This window comes from Protopterus annectens, chromosome 1.part2 (genome assembly GCF_019279795.1).
Source record: "Protopterus annectens isolate FY-2018-M chromosome 1.part2, PAN1.0, whole genome shotgun sequence".
Classification (NCBI taxonomy): Eukaryota; Metazoa; Chordata; order Ceratodontiformes; family Protopteridae; genus Protopterus; species Protopterus annectens.
The window spans coordinates 855,712,342-855,734,735 of record NC_056727.1 but is presented as its reverse complement, the minus strand read 5'-3'; the positions used below and the strand labels follow the sequence as shown (position 1 = coordinate 855,734,735).

The following is a 22,394-nucleotide window of genomic DNA, read 5'->3' as shown; positions in this document are numbered from 1 at the left end:
GGCACAAGAGTCACTCGCTCTAGGGATCTTAACCTAGCCTGTGACATTAACAGAATATGTTGGAGAGATGTGAAGAGAAGTCCTCACTGACACTATTCAAGTGAAACTTGGACAAATGGATGGGAGACCACAAATTCACCCTGGGGGTGGCACCCATGTCCCACATGGAAAGGGGTAGTCATTGTTTATCATAGGCTCACTCTGTAAATTATATCTATCTAACCAAGGACAATTGAGGCAACTTGGGATTAACAAGAGAAATGTGTGCATTAATGAGAAACTTATGCACTTTCTTTGGAAGTTTTATTCAGAATTCTATAAATGTGTAATAGAGGTTCTCATATTCTTTAAAGGGTGGGGGTTGGTGGGTTGTAGTGAGGATGTAGCTCTTCAGAGAAAGCAGCATCAGCAGGGAAAGAGGTGGCAGCAATTTGGTATTAGAAAGAAGGTAAAGTACGTGGTGCTGGATGGATTCCCAACAGGATTTTGTAAAGGTGGTAGAAAAACAAGTGGGGAGTTCATTAGCTAAGATTTTTGATGAAATTAAGATGTGGAAAGTTTTGGAGTTATTGAGGGAGGTTGAGGCTTTAGTGATAAGGGAAGAGTATATAAAAAAAATGGTAAGTTTCATTTTATAATTGGGTACCTGAGTTGTCAGAAATCATATTGGTCATGTTGGATGGTTTATTGCAGAAATTTATATAGCAGTATTTGTGAAGAAAAAAATATTCACAGATCATTGATGACTTTTGGTACGTTTAGTAAAGTGAGGAAAGAGAGGAAAATGATATAGTGGGTAGTATTAAAGGATATTCAGGGAACATAGGACATGCAGAGGTGGTCAATTTGGGGAAAGGAAGTAAGCAGGGATGTCCCCTCTTACCAGGACTGCTCAATTTGTTTATGGAGAACTTAAGTGAGAGGTTAAGGCTATGGAGTAAAAAGGGGGGGGGGCAATAAGCAAGATAAGAATGTTTGCTTTTGAATGTATGCTGCAGCCTGAGGATGTGGAACAGATATGTTCATAGGTACTAGAAGTGCTTGGATTGTCTGGCAAGGAAGTAAGGTTCAGGTATTATCTGAAGAAATCATTGGTAAATCAGATAGGGGCAGCAGGGCTGAGAATTTTGAGGCTTCTATTCTCAACTGCAGATGAATAGTATTTAGGGGGAGAGTGTTTCCTTTAGGGTTGATATATGGCAAAAGAAATGGGAAAAGTTAAGTGGAAGATAAGGGATTGCTGGACATGTGGGCTGGGAAAGCAGGAACATTGGGCAGAATCTCAGTGTTTTTTCATTCATGTGGCAAGTATCCCAGTGAGTAAATAGCTATTAGAGATGTAAAATGTGTGTGACTGATTTGTTTGGAGGAGAAAAGATGAATTACTGGGAAGGGCAGGTTAAGATTAAGTAGAGAGGGAAAGAGAGCATGTTGGAGACTAAGAAATAAGTGATAGCACCTGACTTCTAACAGAGGTAGAAGGTAGAAAAGATGAGGGGCTGTGGTGGTAGAGGAGAGTAGGGAAAGGGGTTTTAGGAGAGTGGGCCTTTGGGGAAGTAAAATGGTCAACTGCAAAACCAGTATGGAAGTGTATGGGGAAGAGATTGATGTTGGGAAAAGTGAAGAGAAAATTAACAATACGTTTAATGAGAACCAAAGACAAGTACATGGCAGAATATTAAAAGAATGAGAAGAAAAAATGGCGAGGAGTTTATATGTTGGAGGAAAGCAGATGAGATTCCTTAAAGTTCTGAGGAGCAAAAGGTAGGTTTAACCTAGTGGAGAAGGGTGAGAAATGTAAAGGAGGTAGAAAGGAAGAAAACTGAGAGGGGTAGTATGGATTGAAGAGTGTTATGAGTTTGGATAAACAGGAAAAAATGTACATTATATATGATATAAAGAAAAAGGGATGTTAGGGTGAGGACAAAGAAATTTAGGCTGAGGTGGGTACAGAAAATGAATTAAGGGGATAGAATGAAGATGGGGTGGAAATTAAGAGGTTTAGGGCCCATACATTCTCTGCGTCTAAGGTTACTCAACAGATGGTGTAGGACACCAAAGCATTTGAGAGAAAATGGAATCTGAGTGACCACAGGTTGGTAGATATGTGAATAGGCAGAAGCAAATAATCCACATATGCAATGGGCATGGAACGGGAGTAAAGAGTAGGTAGAAAGAAATGAGGGATATTTGTAAATCAGTTAGTGGACAGGAAGTGGAGAATAATTGGCTTTATATCTATTTGTGGTACAAAGAGACTACAGAGGAATGGACAGGAGGAGGAGGAGAAAATTGTTACCCATGACAGGATGTGTTAAAAAAGGAACAGCACAAGGATATATATGGCTTTATAAAAAGTAGTAGAGTGAAGGAGGTGATAAGATAGGTGAAATAAAAAGTGCAAGGGAAGAGGCAAAGGATAAGGGTTAGGGAGTTAGGTTACAGATGGAGGATAGATGTAGACCCCCAATATAACCTCTAGAAACTTCCTAAGAAACATACCCCCTCCTGACGAACACCCATGATACACAAGGACACAACTGGGTTAGATTGCACAGCTAGGCTTATAAATGCCCTGGTGATCATTAGCCTTGTATATACCTTTGAACCTAGGGGAATCAAACTCTAGCTCTCTAAAAAATCAGGTCTGCCCTCTGTGGAGAATATGCATACTGATAAGCCCCTTTATAAAGAGGGAAAGACATGGCTGGTTTAGACAAGATGGTTAGTGGAATCAAAGGGTCTTCTTCTTTTGCTTTTAGCAGCAGTCTTCAAACCAGTGACACCAGACAGAAAGGAAAAGTACCTTTCACCCCACTTATGAAGATGATCATCATACTATTCAGTCAGGAATTGTGAGAAATGAGAATTGATTAGGAAGATAAACCGATTCATTAGATGCACTTCCAATTTTTCTGCAAGTTCTGAGGAAAATGTCTGAGTGTCGCTGTCATTCATGATGTAAATGCAGGCTTTGACAATGCTTTCCACTAGTTAGTTGTTGTCACTCTGCATATGAAATGTTGTCAAGTAACTATTCAAAAACAAGACCAACTCCAGTAGTATCATGGGTCACCCAAAGTCATTAGCAGTAATGAGTTTTCCATGTTTGTTTATGAACAACACTGCAGCATTAGTGAGTATTACCATCTGTTGAACGACTTAACAAAAGTAATTCCTAAATGTTTTGATGGATAACTTCAGTGCCATCATCTCTTATACAATAATGGTCTAGGATAATGAGCAGGAGACTTTGCCCATGAAAAGTTATATCATCCACGTGCTTCTGTTGTTAACATTTGGCAAGGTGTGCGTGTGTGTGTGTGTGTGTGTGTGTGTGTGTGTGTGTGTGTGGGGGGTAATATTACTCTCTTCACACATATACATCTTTCAGCAAGACAGTCCCCTTATCAGAGATGGAATTAATGGAATGGTCACTTCCAAAGAATGTGTAGCCTTATCAAAATATTTCTTTTGGCTTTTCCCGGTTATGGGTCACCACAATGGATCACCTGTCTGCTCATGATTGGCAGTAGAGTTTTACGGTGTCAGGTTGCCAGCCTGGAGCCCAATCTTCCACAGAAGGCACATGTTTACTTAAATATTAAATTATTTTTCTTACATATAATCCATCATGCTGACAAATATGTTTCCCAGAATTCAGGGAAATATCCTTGCAGAAAGTTAATAAAGTGAAATATTTTGATTGAAACTCATATTTTCTCCTCTTAAGTCAGAAGAAAAAATGCTTTCCTAAACTAAATTCAATAAAGCCTCTCAAAAAAACTCTTAAGAGAGTACAAAGTTTGATTTTTTTATTTATAAAGAGTACCGAGGAATCTAGAAAAGGAATAAGTAAAGCTGTGTCACTCCTAAGACTGTGTTCATCCAGACTTGGGATGCAGTGACACTAAGCATGAATTAATTTCCTTAATTCAACATTATTTTATTCAGGGTCAATGGTATTTGAATCTATCACAGTAGAACAGGCGTAATATTGGGAAGTAGCCCAAATCTGTACAGGGTGACAGTCCACTCCATAATATTGTATGAGCCAAGAATGCTAGGCCAAATTTTTACGACACCCGAGAACTGAAAAATTTTCTTTGAGGTCAATAAAACAGTACAGTTTAATAATAATGTTCTAAGTGTTATGTCTAAGCTCCTTTTAATTCCAAAACATCTAGATACCTGCTTAGTGCAAAAATATAGAAAACTGGTTTCTATCATACCTTTTCTTCGGAACCAAATATAATCTGGAATAATGTCCCTGTCCCTTTGTAAGGATAACGTGTTCTGTTTCCCCTCTGCAACACTATGAACATAACATAAAAGGCCTTTTGATGTATTAGGAAAAGACTGAGAAATTATTTTGATACACAGCCAATCTTAATACTCTTTTAATAACCATATGAGCCATAAACCTGAAGGAAATATTGTGACATTTCTTTGGGAATAAGGTTATTCTTCCCCCAGCTTTACTTATTCTTTTTATTAGGTAAAGAGAAATTTGCAAGTGTGAAGAATTCAGAGTCCTCTTCTCAGAACTGGAGGAAGAGGCAAGTGACAAGGAGTTAGGTGACAGTTCTAATCACTTGTGCTTCTGTACCATTGTACTTTGCAGTGACATTTACTAAGGCCGTTTGTAATTTTGAATTTCAGGCACATCCTCATATCATAGATGCTGTGGAAACTTCCACTGCTCTTCATCTTGGCCTTTGCTTGCCCTGCACATGTAGCTATGGGAAAGAGATTCGGCATACGTGCGTGTTCCTGTTCATGCACTACAGTCCTGTGGTGCTTGGACTAAGGCTTTTAGTCCAACTTCTTTCAGTGAATCTGGTATACTTACTGCTTAGAAATTCTGCTAGAACAGAATACTGACGCCTGCCCATGTAGGCAGAACAAATGGTACTGAGTGCATCAGCAATCAGAATGCAACACCACCACCACCATCATCATCATCATCATCATCATCACCCTTTTTCCCATTTGTCTACATGGGGTCAGGGTGTGGTGTCAGCTGTTGCCATCTCTCTTTCTCTCTCTATTCAACGCTACTCTTCTACCTTCTTTGACACTCATGCCTGACTGTGGCAGGTCTTCTCTTCCACAGCCCATCCACCTCTTTGCTGGATGTCCTTATTTCCTCTTACCTTCTTCCTGTCTGTCCCGAACCTTCTTCAGCAGATTGTCTTCTGTGTTTCTGCACATGTACCTGAAACACCATGATCTGTTCTCTTTGATCTTTTCTGCAATTGGAGCTAATTTGACTTCTGCTCTTATATCCTCATTTCTTCATCTGTCCCAAAGTGTACATCCTGACACCTGTCTCAGGCACTTCATCTCCATCTCTTCTAGCTTCCTCAGCTGCTCTGCCTTTACTGCCCAGGTTTCTGCACAGTACCATAGTACTGGTCACTCAACTGTTTTGTACACTTTATTTTCATCTTCTTTGGCATTCTTCTGTCATATATTAGACCTGATACACTGTGCCAGTTGGCTACATTCCCTCTGATTATAGCTTTGACCTCTTCATTCAGATTTATCTTCTCCTCAACCACCCCTCCCAGATACTTGAAGCTGTTAACCTGTTCCATTATTTTCCCTTCTATCTCAATTCTCAACTTCTTATTTCCCCAATTTGCTGCCATTACAATTGTCTTGTCTGTATTCAGTCTCATCCCATGAGCCTTCAGTTTTGCATTGCATTCCCCTCCCCTTTGCTGAAGTTCTTGCTCAAAGTCTAGCTGTACTGCAACATTGTCTGCATACAGCAACTTTATTGATTTGTCTCCTCCTACCTGTTTGCTAATGTAGTCCATCACCAGTAAGAACAGTGGGCTCACAGCTGAATCCTGATGCACTCCACTCTCACTAGGAATCCCTCTGTGAGACCAAACACTATTTGCACTTGAGTCACTGGATCCTTGTACATAACTTGCACTAATTCTACCAACGTTTCTCAGACTTTGAACCGCCACAGGACTACCCAAATTGCTTTCTTGGGACCTTGTGATATACTTACTCCAAGTTTAGGAATGTCCAGTTGGACTCTCCTCATTTCTAGCTTCTTCTCAAGTATGTTTCACTGCAAATATCAGGTCAGTTATGCTGCATCCTGATCTGAACCTGAACTGCTCATCTCCCATCTCACACATACATTTACAATCTCACAGGTCTATATTACTTCATCAAACATTCATTCCTGTGAATACCTATTTATCAGCCCCTTTACATCGAACATCCATTCATTGAATGTTAAAATCAGTGAACGGGTTTCATAGGGAATTGAGTTAGTTCGTCATCATTAGAAATTTGCCATTTTCCCCACTGCAGTACAATCTTGGAGTTGATATATATATATATATATATATATATATATATATATATATATATAAGTAGGATGGGTATGAAGAAAGCAGCCTCACATGTTGGTGGGTTTGAAATAATGTAGTATGTGTGATGATTCTTGTGGTGGACAAGTAATTCCTTTCCCTATAAAAAAAACGTTTGCTGATTTTAACAATCAATGAATGGATGCTCCATGCAAAGGGGTCGATGTGCTGTGTTACAATTTATATCAAAATGTGTATTTCTTTCTCTGTTGGACTAGCACAATAGGTCTTTTATAAAGGTTTCACTGTTTCACCTATATAAAAAAGAGGAATCTCATGCAATATTTTTGTTCTGTTCAATAAAAGATTAATTTTTAGACTGGTGGTCTCAGTTTATTACCTTATACAATACTGGTGGATACAAGAGGCATATCTGTCACATTTTTCACATAACAAAAAAGATCCATATTTACAGAGCCTAAAAGACCATTAGCTGAGCAATTTTAACCCCCAGCTGGATAGAGCAAAAGTCTCATGGTCTGTATTTGTTTCTGTGTCAAAATGAGAACCCTGGAACAACTTAGAGGTACAGATAGGGAGAAGTGAAGAAAGCGGCTACCACAGGCAAACGTTGTTGGGGGGGTGCAGTCAGTAGATGCTGATGGCATGGTATCACACATGAAGTGCTTCAGCATTTCATCCTTGACAGCAAATATAGCACTGAATTCAAAAATGAATACTGATACTATAGCTACAGTAATGGCTCAAGTGTTTTGTGTGGTATTTTTAACAGTTTCAAAAAAAAGCAAAGATTTTTTTTTAATTTTTTTAATTTTTGTATTTGTGTTTTTCATGTCCTCAAGTCTGAGAGGACCCCCCCCCCCCCTTTTCAAGTTACAGTCTAAAAGTATGCCAGATAACTTAGCTACTTTTCTGGAGCAACAGCTTCAGACTGATGCAACTGCAGCCGAGGGAATGATGGCAGGTGTCAATTCTACAGCACTACCAAAGACATTTCCACCCTCTCAAGCAACTATGTGCCTCATGGTCTTCTAACAGTATATCCACCAGGAGGATTGGGACAGAAGCTCACCAGGAGTAACAGGATGGACAGAAAGCCAGCAGGAGGAATGGGACAGAAGGCCACCAGGAGGACTGGGCTGGAAGCAACAACAAACCATTAAAGGCTTTCATGAACATGACTGAATACCAGGACTATGATAAAGTAAAAAAAAACAAAAACCAAAAAAAAACAAAACAAAAAATGCTGCAGGTTCAAACTAATGTTACCTCAGGAACACAAACTCAAAAGTCTTATACATGCGCATTTTCTCATATCACAACAGTAAGATTTTAATTAAATGATTTAAAACGTTTACTTCCTCTGCACAGAAGCTGAATTCAACAAAATGTTTAGCACACAGATGTCATAGCTGTCTTAATTTACTGTCTTTTTTGTTTCACTACTGCTGGTATTAGTTAAGGTAGCAAAACCGGAATGTATTGTTGAAATAGTTAACCTTCTTTTGCCTTCTTTTGTTTTCCTTTATCTGTTTTCTGCTACTAGTATAAAAATGTTGGTAATATACTGAAAAGAAGGAACCAAATGAGCCTCATCATTTTCACATGCCTGTTTGTTGATTTCATTGTGAATTATTTATAATGTTTGTATAATGTATTCAGAATATGCAATGGGTACTTGTCATTATGATAAAATAAGTTGAACTTTTTATTTACTGGGCATTTCTCACATTGAAATATTTGATTTTTATGGGTTTCCATTAATAAGATGCTAGTAAGAAAGAATTCAGTTTTGTTGAAATAAAGCAGAAATTTCAGTTATATGTGCATATTGATTGTGCAGTCCAAAGAATGTTAATTATACAGTGACTAAATCATATAAAGAGCATCGGTAGAGTGAATGCAAATGTATTCTGTATCAGTAGCTATCACTTTGTTATGTAGTGTGACTGAGCCTTGATTTTTCTTAAAAGATGACAGTTTACCAGCTTATATATTCAGCAACCTAATTTCACAAACATTGGTTGCACTATGTAAACTGCATGACATTCAGACAAATGCTTTATGCTGGTCAACTATTTAAATTTGAGAGAAAGAAGAGTTTTTGTTACTATCTGATGAAGTTGCTGCATCACAGCAACGAAAAGCGCAATAAACGTATACAGTTTTCACTACTTGGAGCCTGTTGGATACTATTTTTAGTGTGCTTTATGCTGTATTGAGTACTGTGGTTTGGAAAGCCTCGAGTAACTAGTGATATACCCTGCAATGTAGTGCATGGGGCATGGTGACTATGCTCTGATATCCAGAGAAAGACAAATCAGTTAAGAGGTACTATATCACAAGATCTGATCTTAACAAATGTTAAGCATCCCTTACTTAGCTTGTTAAGACTGGGTCTCACACAATGCAGACAAATCTGCCTGTACTGGCCAGCAAATGACAGCGAAGATTTGTTTCTCATTGCCGTCTGTACCAGTAGCAGGCCCTGAATTCATCTTAATAAGCTTAGAAAGTTGCTAGAATAACAAGATTTATGTTAGCCTGCATTTTCTGAAGGATACGAAGTTTGAAAGTCAAAGTTATGCCATTATTTAGTGACCCGAATCTTCGATGATTTGCCTGAAAATAACGAATTTTATGAGGAATAGTCCAAATATATGAAGCAACAACTATGGACATTCTGCAAAAATCTGGACAGTTGAGAGGCATAGATGGTGAGATTAAACATAAGAAATCGAGTTAAAGTGGGCCCAGTTCTCCAAAGAAAAAGAACAGTCTGTGGCATACATTAGGATATATTTTGGCAAAAGCCATATGTTTTATGATAATATGTAATAATTATTTTTGTAAATCACTGCAGTTTCCCTCTCTTTCAGAAAGTTATATACCTTACACTACTGCAAAGATGACCTCAGGCAAATACAACTGATCTGCTAGTTTTGTTGTGAATATATTATTTCTTTTTTTTCAAACTTCATTCAGTGCAAAGCTTAGAAAACAGATATGCTAGTCACTCACCAGGTGAATATTAAATGTATGAATGGCACACAATGCCAGTTGTTGTCTAACAGGCAAGAACAAAGCGCCAAACACATCTCTGTGCTGCTCTGCAAATATCTCTAAGGGAGTAATTAAATTCTTCTGGTAAGAATCCAAAAGATTTGTCATTCCTCTTGTTTGCAGAGCTAAAAAATAAAAACAAAAGAAAAAAAACAACTATATAGTGCCAGTACATTTTTGTAAAGCATATGGACATTATATTAATAAACGTCATATTGTCATATGTTTTTTTCAGTTAGTTTTCAAAAGTAAACTATGAAACAAGAGACCCAACAAGACAATTTTGATAACTGATGTTTTCATGGAGTTACAAAGAAGACATCACCAAAAATAATATTTTTACTTCTATTAAGTACACCTGTCATCTTGGAGACCAACAGTTTTCTTCTCTTAACCATTTTGATGAAATGACCGGCATCTTTTAAGTGTAGAAAATATTAATATCTTTAAGATTTTAGGAGAAGACAATGTTTGAATATACATCTCTGAGCTTAAATAGGGAGCATTACAAAAACAGTATCATAGTTTAAAAGGAAACTGCTTTATACTTGTTTATTAACTTGTTTAAACAAGAATTTTCAGTTCTCCAAACTTTCCTTTGAGAAAGCTAGAAGCAGCCAAATGACTTGTTCGCCTTCACTGGAAACTGCTTTTGATAAGAAGTGGAAGTCTGTGTTCCAATGTACACAGTACATGTGTGTGTGTATGTGTGTGTGTGTGTGTGTGTGTGAGTGTGTGTTTACATATGTTTCCATACATACATATAGTGGCATTCATGGTCCTGGATTTTGTAGCAACATGCCAGTTATCAGCGAAGAGTGCTGCTACACATGTATGCAAACATGCTAAGTGCAGGTTATGCATGCTGAATAAGGAAAGGCAAAGTCATTTTGAAAAATATGCCTACATAAGACAAAAGAGTGAAATACCTAAAGTTAAGCATTAAGTACATAAGAAGTATCACATGAAAGCAATTGGTTTTGTATGACTTTGTATGTATTCAGATATCGTGGAGGGATGTGGCTATGCACAATTATGCTTTAAACATTTAAGGCAAGTGGGGGACTGTGCATCTCTTACTATTAACATTTAAAATAATAAAGGGGTTTAAAATGTTTTATATAAGGGTATCCTTATATGGGCAAAGGGGGAGACAGGAATGATTGAAAAAAGAGAGGCACAACAAAGAGAACAGACACAGAAGGAACACATCAAGAGGGATGTGTTGTAGGAGATTGTGGAGGAGGGGCACATTTTTTATGCCATGGGATAGACCACTCTATTTTTTGAAGTTTTTTTATATAAGTGGGTTGTGTGGGTGGGAAGGAGGTGTAGAAGAAAGGATAAGGGAAGAAGAGTTGACAACCAGTGGTGCCAGCGAGAGTTCCCAGTCCACAGAGACTCACATGTTTCTACTGACAAATGGAGTTGCAGCAGAGGACCCCAATGTTGACAGGGTAGGGGCCTGTGGTAGCACCACTTGGAGCACAGAGCTGTCAACCTGTTGAAGAGAGACTTTGGACTGGCTGAACTTACCTGTATATGACTTGGTGCATAACATCCTTAAACAAGTCCCAAAGCAACCATTCAGTGAGGCTTTTAGGCTACCATTTTCCATCCATGGAGCCTGCAGGACCAGTGCCATTGCTCTGACCTTGCAGGAATGCCCTTGGATGAGCAAAGGGTGAATGCTCCCTAACCTGGGAGGCATGCATGTGGGCTGCTACTGAGGAATTTGTATCTGCAAAAAAGTGAACAGAAATGAGAGAGAAAGAAAGTAGAAAAGGAGAAAGGAATACATAATTAAAATGAGAAAAAAAAAAGAGAGTAAAAGGGGCAGAGTCACAAAAGAGAAAATACCCACAGCAAATTTACACAATATTACACAATATTCAGTATATGGGAAGTGCTTATGTGTATGTGACATGAAAAGTATATACTTGGGAGGAAATGACATGGGACATGCTTATGCATAAGCATATACTTGGGAGGAAAGAGTATATTGCTATCATGTTTTGGGGGGGGGGGTTACATTTTGCAGTCTACTATAATAACATAAATGATCATATTTGTGTATGATATGCATTTGTTTGCAATATTGTACCGACATCGCCCTTTATAATACTTGCATCTTATAAAGTCAGTTAAAGATAACATGCTGCACTTGTATAATAACATGTCTTTTACATGTGGTTGCAGTAATCTACTGAATGGACTGTAATGCATCAGTTATCATCCTTTATAAATTATTCCTTCATACATGTTAATGACAGGGGCAGCTTGTGGAACTGTTTGCTGGGCTGCAGCCCCACACTTAAGTAGAAAAAAAAAAAAAGAAACGTAAACAAATCAACTACATTTTTTAAAAAATAATTATTAATTAAATAAATGTAATTTTACCATTACAGCAGTCACAGTTGGAAGCCTGCTCCATTCCTGGTAAGGAACTTTTGTGGACACTCTAACTTTTGTATATATCGGGTAAGTTACATGCTAAAGGGGGCACTATACTCATTGATGGGTCCGATAAGAGCCAAATAAAATAACTTTATGACATCCTTCATCCTGGATGCCATGCCCTTATTTATAAGGTGGGCGACAAAATGATTTTATTACTACCTTGGCCATATGTTGTTAAAATGCCAGATTACTGATTACATATATTCCCAGACCCCGTCTACTGAGCCAACTCTTAGGGATGTCTTACCAATGGAGCAATTAACCTAGGTGGCAGTTTTCCCAAGAGGCACTATACTGCAAATCTTGGACTTGAGTTTTCGTCCATGACTTTGGCACCTGTAATTTGCCTGTGTTAGATCCTCTTGTAAAATGTTTGTGTTATGGGGGAATCTATAATAATTCCCAATTTGCAGTCATCTGCGAACTTGGTCACTGATTATGTTCTCTTGGCATATTGTGCTTTAAGCATAACTGTGGCTATCTGTGCATTCTTGTAGCATGCTGGGCACTGCCGTGGACTGCTGCAGACAACAGCACTTCCCACAACATGTTGACATTAACCCAAGGCTGCTTTCATCAGTAGTGGGGAGATATTTACAAGGACAACTGGCTGCACCCATTCACGTACTACTTGGATACATACAGATAAACATGTAAAGGCCCAATGTGCATACAAAGTGCATAAGTGCACCCGGATTTATGTGAAACAGTTTAACACCCCCTTATTAACCTGCAATTACTCCAGTAAGTTCTCAGATGACTTAGGAAGCCGTGCAGCTTTTACAGTAAGAAAAAAATAATATAAGTATTATAAATTTATATGAAATGCTTCAACATGATGTAAAATTATTGAAGTCACTTCATGAAATGTTTTGTTTTACTCATATGTTGGGCATTGTATGATGGCTTTAGAAAAAAATGTAACTCTGTCATTTTTAAATGGAACATCATGACAGCAGCAACAGTGGAAATGCTTAGTTGTTGTTGTTGTGTCTTTCAGCTTTTCCCGGTTAGGGGTCACCACAGCGGAACTCTGGTCCACTAATGATTGGCAGTTGATTTTTATGTGCTGAGTTGCCGGCCCTAACGCCCAACCTTCAATGAAGGTACGCCCATTCACGCATGTCTCCACAGAAGACGCTCTGGATGAGAATCGAACGGGACAACGTCTTGCTGTGAGGCGACAACGCTACCACAGCACCACAACCACGGATAGTGGAAATGCTTAGTGATCACAGAAAATCATTTTCTTTGGTTTTATGTAGCGATTTTGAATACATGGTATATTTTTGTGTATGACTGTGAAATATTTTTATGTGCAGTAATGATGCAGACCAAGGGATCAATGTAGAGAAAGGAAAACTTCAGCCATGAGGAAAACTGCTTAGGACATATGGCAAACTTCTGTTTGGTAAAGTGGGCCCAAACAAGCTGAGAGGACAAAAGCCTGGAATCAAGTTATAATGGATACTAATGCGGCTGGTTCAGGAAATTGTGTATTCACAGTGCAAGAGGAGTGCAAATGATATGGTAGGACAGGCTAGAGGAAAGGTGAGACAGAATGCAATTGCCTATAACAGTACAGGGGAGAGGGCTCCATCAATTATCCCTTTACCTCCAAATGAGGAATGCCTCCTCTTCATCCATGTGGATGATTATGAAGCAGAAGATGATGGTACTGGAATAATTAGAGGGGGTGTGGACACTGGCTACCACCAATGTCTGCAGCAGCAATTTGTATCTGCCCAGGAAGGTTGGTTTAAAAACAGTAACATACATATATTAGAGAACTGAATGCTGACATGGAATGATTCCATTAAATACTTGACAGTTACTGTTAATAGGTAAACCTTCCATATCTGTACAGAATGACAATGAAGGCAGGATGCACGGTGTCCTCCATACCTCCTTATTCATCATAAACTATTTTATGCTACTTCTTTACTGGTAATATGTTCAAATCATTTTTGCAGGGTCAGCACCAGAAACAAACAGTTCAGCTATACCAATAAAATTTGAGGATACAAGCAGCGGAATAGCTGTTGGTCACAATGATAAAGATGATGATAACACTGTTATATTTATGAAGCAGCCAGGGGAAAGTGGTACTCAGTCCCCAAGTTTAATGGCAGGATCTCATACTCCACAACATGTTAGTAAGCCTGCAGGAAGTGACAGTGCATTACAAAGTTAACCACATGCTGACATACTTAGATTTGTACAGGGAGAAAACTCATGTACTTCTACACCAGTATTTCTAAATGCAGACAAAAACTTTCAGGATGATGGCAGACATTCAGACGTAACAGTTTACACACTGACAACTTTACAAAGTGGAGCCTGGTGCAGGAATTTGTCACATAAAACCAAGGAAACACATAGAGCATTGGCTGCCCAGTAACAAATCTGCCATGACATTGCTAGGGCTCAGAGAACTTCCACAGAGAGTCAGCTGAAAATGGTCAGTGTCCCCCAGGGTGTATATGAGCATTTCCATCACTATTTAGAAATGGCCAGTGTAGGGATAATGCCATGTTCACACTGATGGTTGGTATGGTGGCACACCAAGCATTGTGGCCAGCTCCATTTGTACACAGTTAGGACCTACCAGACAGCAGAAGTAGGAGTAAGTCTTGAAAGGGGAAGAGGAGGAGATACTGTCCAGACATTGGGGGGGCAGATCACATGACACTGCAAGTGATTCTCAATAAAGTACTGTAATTAGTCAGAAGAACAAGCACAACAGATTTAATACAGGCCATGTCAGCATTCTTATACATGTAGCAGAACCTCTCATTTAAGGTCCTGATCACAGTTCCACATAACTGCCATATCAGTGCCTGCAGGATCACCTGCATCAAGTAGGTCAAAGGATCAGAACAATTCACCACCCAGCCCTCATGACAGCTCCTATTGAAAATCACTTCCACCATCACCTAGCCTAAGAGATGTGTGTGACCATTTGACCTTGACCTACTGTGATTCTAGTATGACATTTCTGTTACTTAAAATTTGTTCTTCGCAAACTCATGAATGTTTAACTCATAGGGGAATAAATTCTTTAAAATAAGAGGGACTTAAGACACTTTGTATCTGTATGCATTTATTTCTTTTAATGGTAGTGCTTAAGACTTCATTAAAGTATAAAAAGAAAGTTGTATGTCTTAACATAAGATTGCAGTGGTTAACACCATTAATGCTTTTGTCTCCAAGTCCACAAATTATTGCGTATGGAAACATGAAATAATCTGATGTGCAGTACCTCAAGAGCCAACATACTTCCAATTGAGAAACCATTGCATTAAATAAAAACACTAAGATATATTTTCATTAACATGCAAGGTATGAACTCATGTTTAGTATTGAACTAACAGGTTTTACTTATTGAACCACTTGACATTTAGCATGTGCATATTTAGGTAAACCACCTTACTAGAACCTATTATGCAAAACAGTTAAAAATGTGATTATTCCTTATTTGATGCCTTATGACATCACCGAACAGGAGTCAGTCAGCACTCAGACATGACTTTTACAAACAATCATATCAATAACTATTATGAAATAAAAATATACTTATATATATTAAATGATAACAGAACATGATATGAACAGTAACAGCAGATCATGCACCACACAGCATAGCCCACAGATACCACTGAATGCATCAGTTATACACTATAGGTCAGATTCAAGCTTATAGGTCAGATGGCAAGGTTTAGCTCACTAGAGCACGTGGCTCGCAGTGACTTGGATTTCTTTAGGTGGGGTATGTCCATCAATTCTGAGTTGGACATGGCTTTGTAAGTCAGGCAGAGATCACTTCTGAGTAAGCAATATGCCACTGAGTATAGCCAGAGTTTTTTCAGTCGGGCTGCATAGGAAATATGTTTGAGACCAGTAATCCTCTTGGTGAGGTGGTTTTGTGGTCTTTCAAGCTGTTGGAAGAGTCTTGTGAGGTACATCACAAATGGGGCATTGTACTCTATGATGGGTCTGATGAGTGACGAGTAGAGGGGCACTATAACCTCTTTATTTCTAGATGCGAACCCCTTAGTAATTAGATGGGCCACATAGAAGGATTTCCTAACTACTTTGGCAATATGATTGTCAAAGGAGAGATTACTATCTACCTGGGTCCCCAGATCTCTTATTACCTCTTTTGTATTAAGGGGGCTGCCGCCTATGTGGTAATTTGTGGGTGTTTTGTTTTTCCCAAACGGGATGACTATGCATTTTTTGGCATTTAGCTTGAGGCCATGACTTTAACACCAGGTGTCTGTCTCATTAAGGCCTTTTTGGAGGATGTCCGTGTCAGCTGGAGAGTCAATTATGGCTCCCAGTTTGCAATCATCGGCGAACTTGGGTAGCCATAGTCCTCCTGTGTTTGCCTGTACTTCTAAGAAATATATGCCGAACAGTAGGGGTCCCAGAGCTGAGCCTTGCAGGACACCACTTGTGACTGGTTTAGAGTCAGACCTGGAGCCCGCTATTCTTACCGTGTGAGTTCTGTCTGTAAGCCAGTTGGCAACTCATTTTGTGATGTAGGAGTTTATGTTCAGGCTGGTGAGTTTTTCTATAATACCCAAGTGAGGAATGGTGTTGAACACCTTGGCGAGATCAAGGTAGGCTGTGTGAACCACCTTTCCCTCATCTATGGCCTTGGTAACTGTCTCAAAGAAGTCAACCAGGTTTAGCAGGCATGATCTGCCCTTAACAAAGCTGAAGTGGGTCAGGTCAAGTGTTTGGAGGTTCCCAATGTCCAGAATATGTAGCTATTCTGAATTTCAGGAACAGAAAATACTTCTCACCTTCTATCTTCACTTACATAACATTTAATCTGTATGTACTCAGCATACTATCAACTAGTTAAACTGACTTTACTGCTTACAGTAGTATCATAATAGTTATTGGCAAAAAGGATAATATTCAACAGTCCCCCCCTCCCCCAAAAAAATATATTAGTGACCAGATGCAAAGCAAGTGATTTCATTGCCTATAGTGGAAGAGAACTGCAAGTATTTTTTGAGTATAATTTATCTCTAAAGTCATCCACAGCTGTTAATGCAATGATTTTTATCATTTGATTAGCTGCACAATTTTATTAATCAGATTTACTTAAATGAGTTGAATATTATGATGAAACAAATAATTTTTGTTTAGAAAACTATAATCCAATTTAAATGGAAACTTGTGTAGTCCTTTCGAGGTGTGCTGATGGTTGTAATGAAGATGTGTAATAGTCTGATCTTAAAAGTCATATGGTATGATCCTTTGATCATGCTTTGTTTGGGAAAAAAACATTCTCTCGTACTCATCCTGCTAAATAGCATCCATCCTTAAAACTGGGTTACCTGTTGCCAGGAAGCTTTCTATTTACTTAACATCTTCAGCACAGCCTTGAGCTAAATGTAAGTTCTTAAGACTTACAAAAAAACAGTACTATGCCTCAAAGAAGATTCTGCTGCCTTTCTTAATTGCAGTAAGACATTAGAAAAAGTTGGTTTCACGCATATCTGTATATGTTTATGTGTGTGCATATTTATGCTTTTGTATGTGTGTGTGTGTGTGTGTGTGTGTGTGTGTGTGTGTGTGTGTGTGTGTGTGTGTGTGTGTGTGTGACTGTGTCTGTGTTTCACCTGCTAATAATCAATGCTTAGAATGTTAGGTCACTGCCCTCATGTAATGATAGTAAGAATTGAAGAAGAGGGAGAAGGTGTGTGTGTGTGTGTGTGTGTGTGTGTGTGTGTGTGTGTGTGTGTTGTGTTTTTATCACATTCTCCTTCTCCAAGATTGTGTGGTCTCAGACATGGTATATTTCACAGGTGTTGATCTTGTCCCTACATCAGGTGGTATGTGTTTATGGGGGTGGGGGTGTGCCCCCTGCAAAAAAACATTGCTTTTACATTTTGTAACCTTGAGAATGTCATTATTTTGAGTAGTGACCTCCAAAGATTTAGATGTTTTGGCGTTCTGTAACTGGATTTTGGTTTAGCATGGTACAATTATTCACAGTAAACTCAAACATATACAACAGCATACAGCAGACAGACGCACTCATACATATCTGTTAAGCTATGGACAAATATCTCTGGTCATTGGTTATCTTTGTAGACTATACAATGCAATTGCTGTTTAGGATCATATCTTCTAACTGCATTTGCACAGATTTTTTTTGTGCTAGACAGCATTGTGCATAATTACGTCTGCAGACACCTTGAAAATTGTCAGAAACCTTCTAAATGTTCTGATGCTATGTCCTTCAATGTAACCTATCACATGTACCAACAAAGTCGCCTCATTATTTCGCTGTACAAATAGTGTACTTGCAGCCAGACACCTTAAAAACTGTCAGTAACCTGTTAAATGTTCAGATACTATGTTTGTTTTACCATCATGGTTCTGCTCAAAGAAACACAAAAAATGCTGTGTGCTAGTGTAAAGTGCTAACGGCTTTGAAAGCAGATTGTTAATAGTGCACTTGCTTTTGATTGCCATGTTTGTGGAAGCACAATACTTGTTTAATATTTCAACAGCAAGGCTCATATGTAGGAAGTTTACTATAAGATGCTAGCTAGATATTATGCTGGAACCTATTTGTATAATGTTATTGTTTCTTGGTTTTTCAAATGCAGTCTGAAATGCTCCATGTAGTACAATCATGTTGTCCGCATAACAACTATGTCTTATATTTTTCTTTTATAAAAATTAAGAGGGAAAAATGAGGCATTTGCCTGGGCCCTGCTTGTCTTGGCAGACCCCCCCAGACATACACCTGGCACGTTAATTCAGTAATGTGGTGCTTGAAGTGTAAAGTTTCTGAAATTCAATGGCTTTAAATATTTCTTTTTTAAATTAAAAGTGTCTTATGCACTTTCTAATATACAGACTGTCTTTTCAAGGGGCTGTAATTAGTGTTTGTGGTACTTGGTAACATAATGAAATCAGTGCATGTAATTTTACTTTCCTTTTTCTACACGGGTAAGTACTATATATCATTATAAACATATTGTTGTTTTATATGGTAAGAACTAAAACCATTATTATTTATCGATTAATATTATGTTTTCAGGTATTTGAAATATTCAAAAAATGAGTATAAAAATAGTTTTTAGTTAACCAGTGGAGCATGTTTACAATATCCTCTTTGCTGGTGACTGTACTGGGGGGGGGGGGGGGGGTGAAGGGTTTGCTGGACGTGTGTTGTTTGCAACTAACTAAAATATGTTACATTGGGTAATATTTTCCTTGATAGGTAAGTCAGTCATGTATACAGTTCCCAATCCATGCATGGCTAATGTCAGGATGGAGACTCTTACCTTCAGATAGCCGGACACTCGTATTTTCACACTTGCCCCTTGTGAAATTATTGGGGTTGTGGTTAGGCAAAATAAGTTGACATTTGTGACTACTGGCAATACTTCTGGCAAATGGTAACTCAAGTCATGTTTACTATAACCATTACTACTACAGTGGCTATTGTGTTAGCTGGGGGAATTACCTGTATATGTGTGTTTAACTCTAGATAAATATTCTTGTGGCCTACATTCACAAATGATTAATCTGTTATGTTGCAGAGTGGTGTATATTCACAAATCACAAAAGAGAACTGCCGCAAACTCGGATAAACCAGTGTGCGAATAAGCAAATAAAAACATCAACAGTAAATAAAGTACACGCACTGGAAGCATGTAGAACCAGTTTAACAGTGTTTATTATGGTTAGCACTTTCACGATAAAATAAAAAATCGCTTCATCTGACCAAAACCACATCTTAAGCATTTAATTTCTATAGACTATCTTAGCCAATCAAGCAACAGCCTAAAAGGCACAATCCCCCCCTTAACAATCAAGCATAAGAAATAGTAATAAGGAACAAAGTTAGTTAAAATATTTTTAAAAATATTCTAAAACAACTAATAAAACACATATTATCAATCAAGAATAAATACTAAATAAATATTTATATATTCACTACTTATTTAACCTACTTGGTTTCAGAACAAGTTTTAAGGAGACATGCTCATTAAGTCCAGAGGTCTTATTGGACCGCATCCTCAAAATCCATTCAAGTTCAGCTGTTTCAGTCTTATTCCTTACATCACCTAACCTAGGACTCACAAGATTCTATCTATGACACAAAAATACAGTTGTGTACACTTACCATAAATGTAGATGTTCGTGTGTATTCATTGTTGCAGTCCTAACATATGGGTTATCTGGCTCCCGGTAGCCCTCAGCCAACCCAAATATCAGAGTCCCTGGTATATGATGTTGGCTGCCATGGGTTGTAAAACTGATGTCAGAACGTCAGGTATAAAGGAAGGCAGCTGATGCCATTTCCTCAGTTTTTCTTGCCTTAACTGTCAGGAGCACCCAAATGAAGGCTAACCCAGGAAGGAAACACCCTAGAAACATGCCATCCAAAAAATAAAAATAAGTAGTCTGTGCCTTAGGAAAAGAGGGGGAATGGAGGGTGGGAAACCAGGACTGCAACAGTGAATACACTCAAGCATCTACATTTATTGTAAGTGTACACAACTGTACTATGTTCTTCGTGTTTCACTGTTGCAGTCCTAACATACAGGTTGATTCCCAAAGCCCAGGAAAAGAACAAAGGGGGGAGGATGAATCACAGATTAAGGGTTGGTAAGAAGGCCCTGCAAAACTGCAGAGGCAAAACCAGCCCTGGATTTAGAAAATAAAGGTAGATTGTAATGCTTTGTGAAAGTATGGATAGAAGACCAAGTAGCTGCTTCTATAATATTCTTAGTAGGCACATCTCTCAGAAAAGCTGCAGAGGTAGATGCTGCTCTAGTAGAGTGGGTCCTAATACCCTGAGGGGGAACCTTCCCATGCTGCAGGTAACAAAAGTGTATACAATGAGAAATCCATTTGGAGATGGTTTGTTTTGAAATAGCTTTACCTTGAGCCCCAGGAGCAAAACTAACCAACAACTGTTCAGATTTTCGAAAGGATTTAGTCCTGTGCACATCAAGGGAGTGCAGAATCCTTTCCCCTTTATTCTGTGGATTATTGAAAAATGTAGGCAGGTGAATAGACTGGTTAAGGGTCAGACTGGAAACCACCTTGGGCATAAAGGAGGGGTTAGTTCTCAGAGAAACCCGATCGGAATGAAAAATAATGAAAGGTTCTACTGCCATTAAGGCTTGTAGCTCCGAAACTGTTATGGCTGAAGTAATAGCCAAAAGAAAAGCAGTCTTCCAGGAGAGAAACTTCAAATCTGCAGAAGCAGCTGGCTCAAAGGGAGGTAGAGTAAGCTTTTCCAGGACAAAATTTAGATCCCAAGCAGGAGTAGGAGCTCTTCTGGGAGGTCTAAGATTGCTAGCTCCTCTCAGGAACTGCTTCATCAAGGGGTGAGAAAAAAAATGGGTTGCTCAATAGAGCAATGAGCAGAAATTGCTGAAGCGTGAATTTTGATTGAAGAAAAGGAAAGTCCACCATTAAGCAGTCCTGCTAGGTAATCAAGAATGAGGGAAAGAGAAGGGTGAGAAGAGTCTTCTCATTTAGCCTGCATCCAAGAGCAAAATCTCTTCCATTTATCTGCATAGGATTTCCTGGTGTTAGGCCTCCTGGCCTCATGAAGAACTTCAACCATCTGCTGAGAAAGATTTAAAGTTTTAGCCAGGCAGTTAAATGCAGAGTTTGAAGATGAGGATGAAGAAACTTTCTCCCTTCCTGAACCAACAGATCTAGTACCAGGGGAAGATGCCAAGGCTGATCCTGGGAAAGGCTGCGAAGAAGGGGATACCAATGCTGCCTGGGCCAATCTGGTGGTATAAGAATAGCCTTGGGTTTTTTGTCCCTTATCTTTATCAGCACTCTGGGAAGAAGAGGCAGAGGAGAGAATGCATAAATTGAGAGTTGAGCCCATGGGAAGGACAGTGCGTCCACTCTCCAAGCTTTGTTGTGAAACTCCCTGGTGCAGAAGGTTGGAAGGAGATGACTGATGTAAGAGGAGAAAAGATCCACTTGTGGAGTGCCCCAATGCTGAGTGATGTGATGGAAAATGACTTTGTTCAGTTGCCACTCGTGAGGATCCAGAACATGTCTGCTCAAATGATCCTCCAAGGAGTTTAGCCTCCCTGGAAGATACTGGGCTATGAGATGTAAGCCCATTGAAGCTGCTATGGACCACAGTCTCATGCTTTGTCTGCACAAGGGATAAGAATGAGTCCCCCCCTGCTTGTTGATATACCACATGACTGTGGTATTGTCTGACCTGATCAGAGTCCCAGGGTAGAGTAGGTCCTTGAAAGCCAGCAAGGCCTGCTGCACTGCCATCAATTCCTTTAAGTTTATGTGCAGGTGAATCTGCTGGGTATTCCAAGTCCCATGAATGCCCCTGCCTTCCAGATGAGCCCCCCCATGCATAATTTGAGGAATCTGTGGTGAGAGTCTGGCTGGCAGGTGGTGGGCGGATAGGCAGACCCTTGTTCTGAGAACAGGCTGTCGCCCACCAGAGGAACTCCATTTGCAGACAGGGAATCA

At 39.0% G+C, this 22,394-nt stretch overlaps 1 protein-coding gene across 5 annotated transcripts in view; it reads right to left on the bottom strand.

The window, feature by feature from the left end:
- CHRM3 (cholinergic receptor muscarinic 3) overlaps positions 1 to 22,394 on the bottom strand; it is a 3,548,735-nt gene that overhangs the window by 319,227 nt on the left and 3,207,114 nt on the right. Inside the window, exon 1 of one of the 5 annotated variants that reach the window (XM_044059199.1) lies at positions 9,381 to 9,546. The exons of the other annotated variants lie outside the window; for them this stretch is intronic. The gene's annotated coding sequence lies outside the window, so the exon portion shown is untranslated. Of the gene's footprint in view, positions 1 to 9,380; positions 9,547 to 22,394 lie in introns of those variants that run through there. 5 annotated transcript variants of the gene reach the window in all.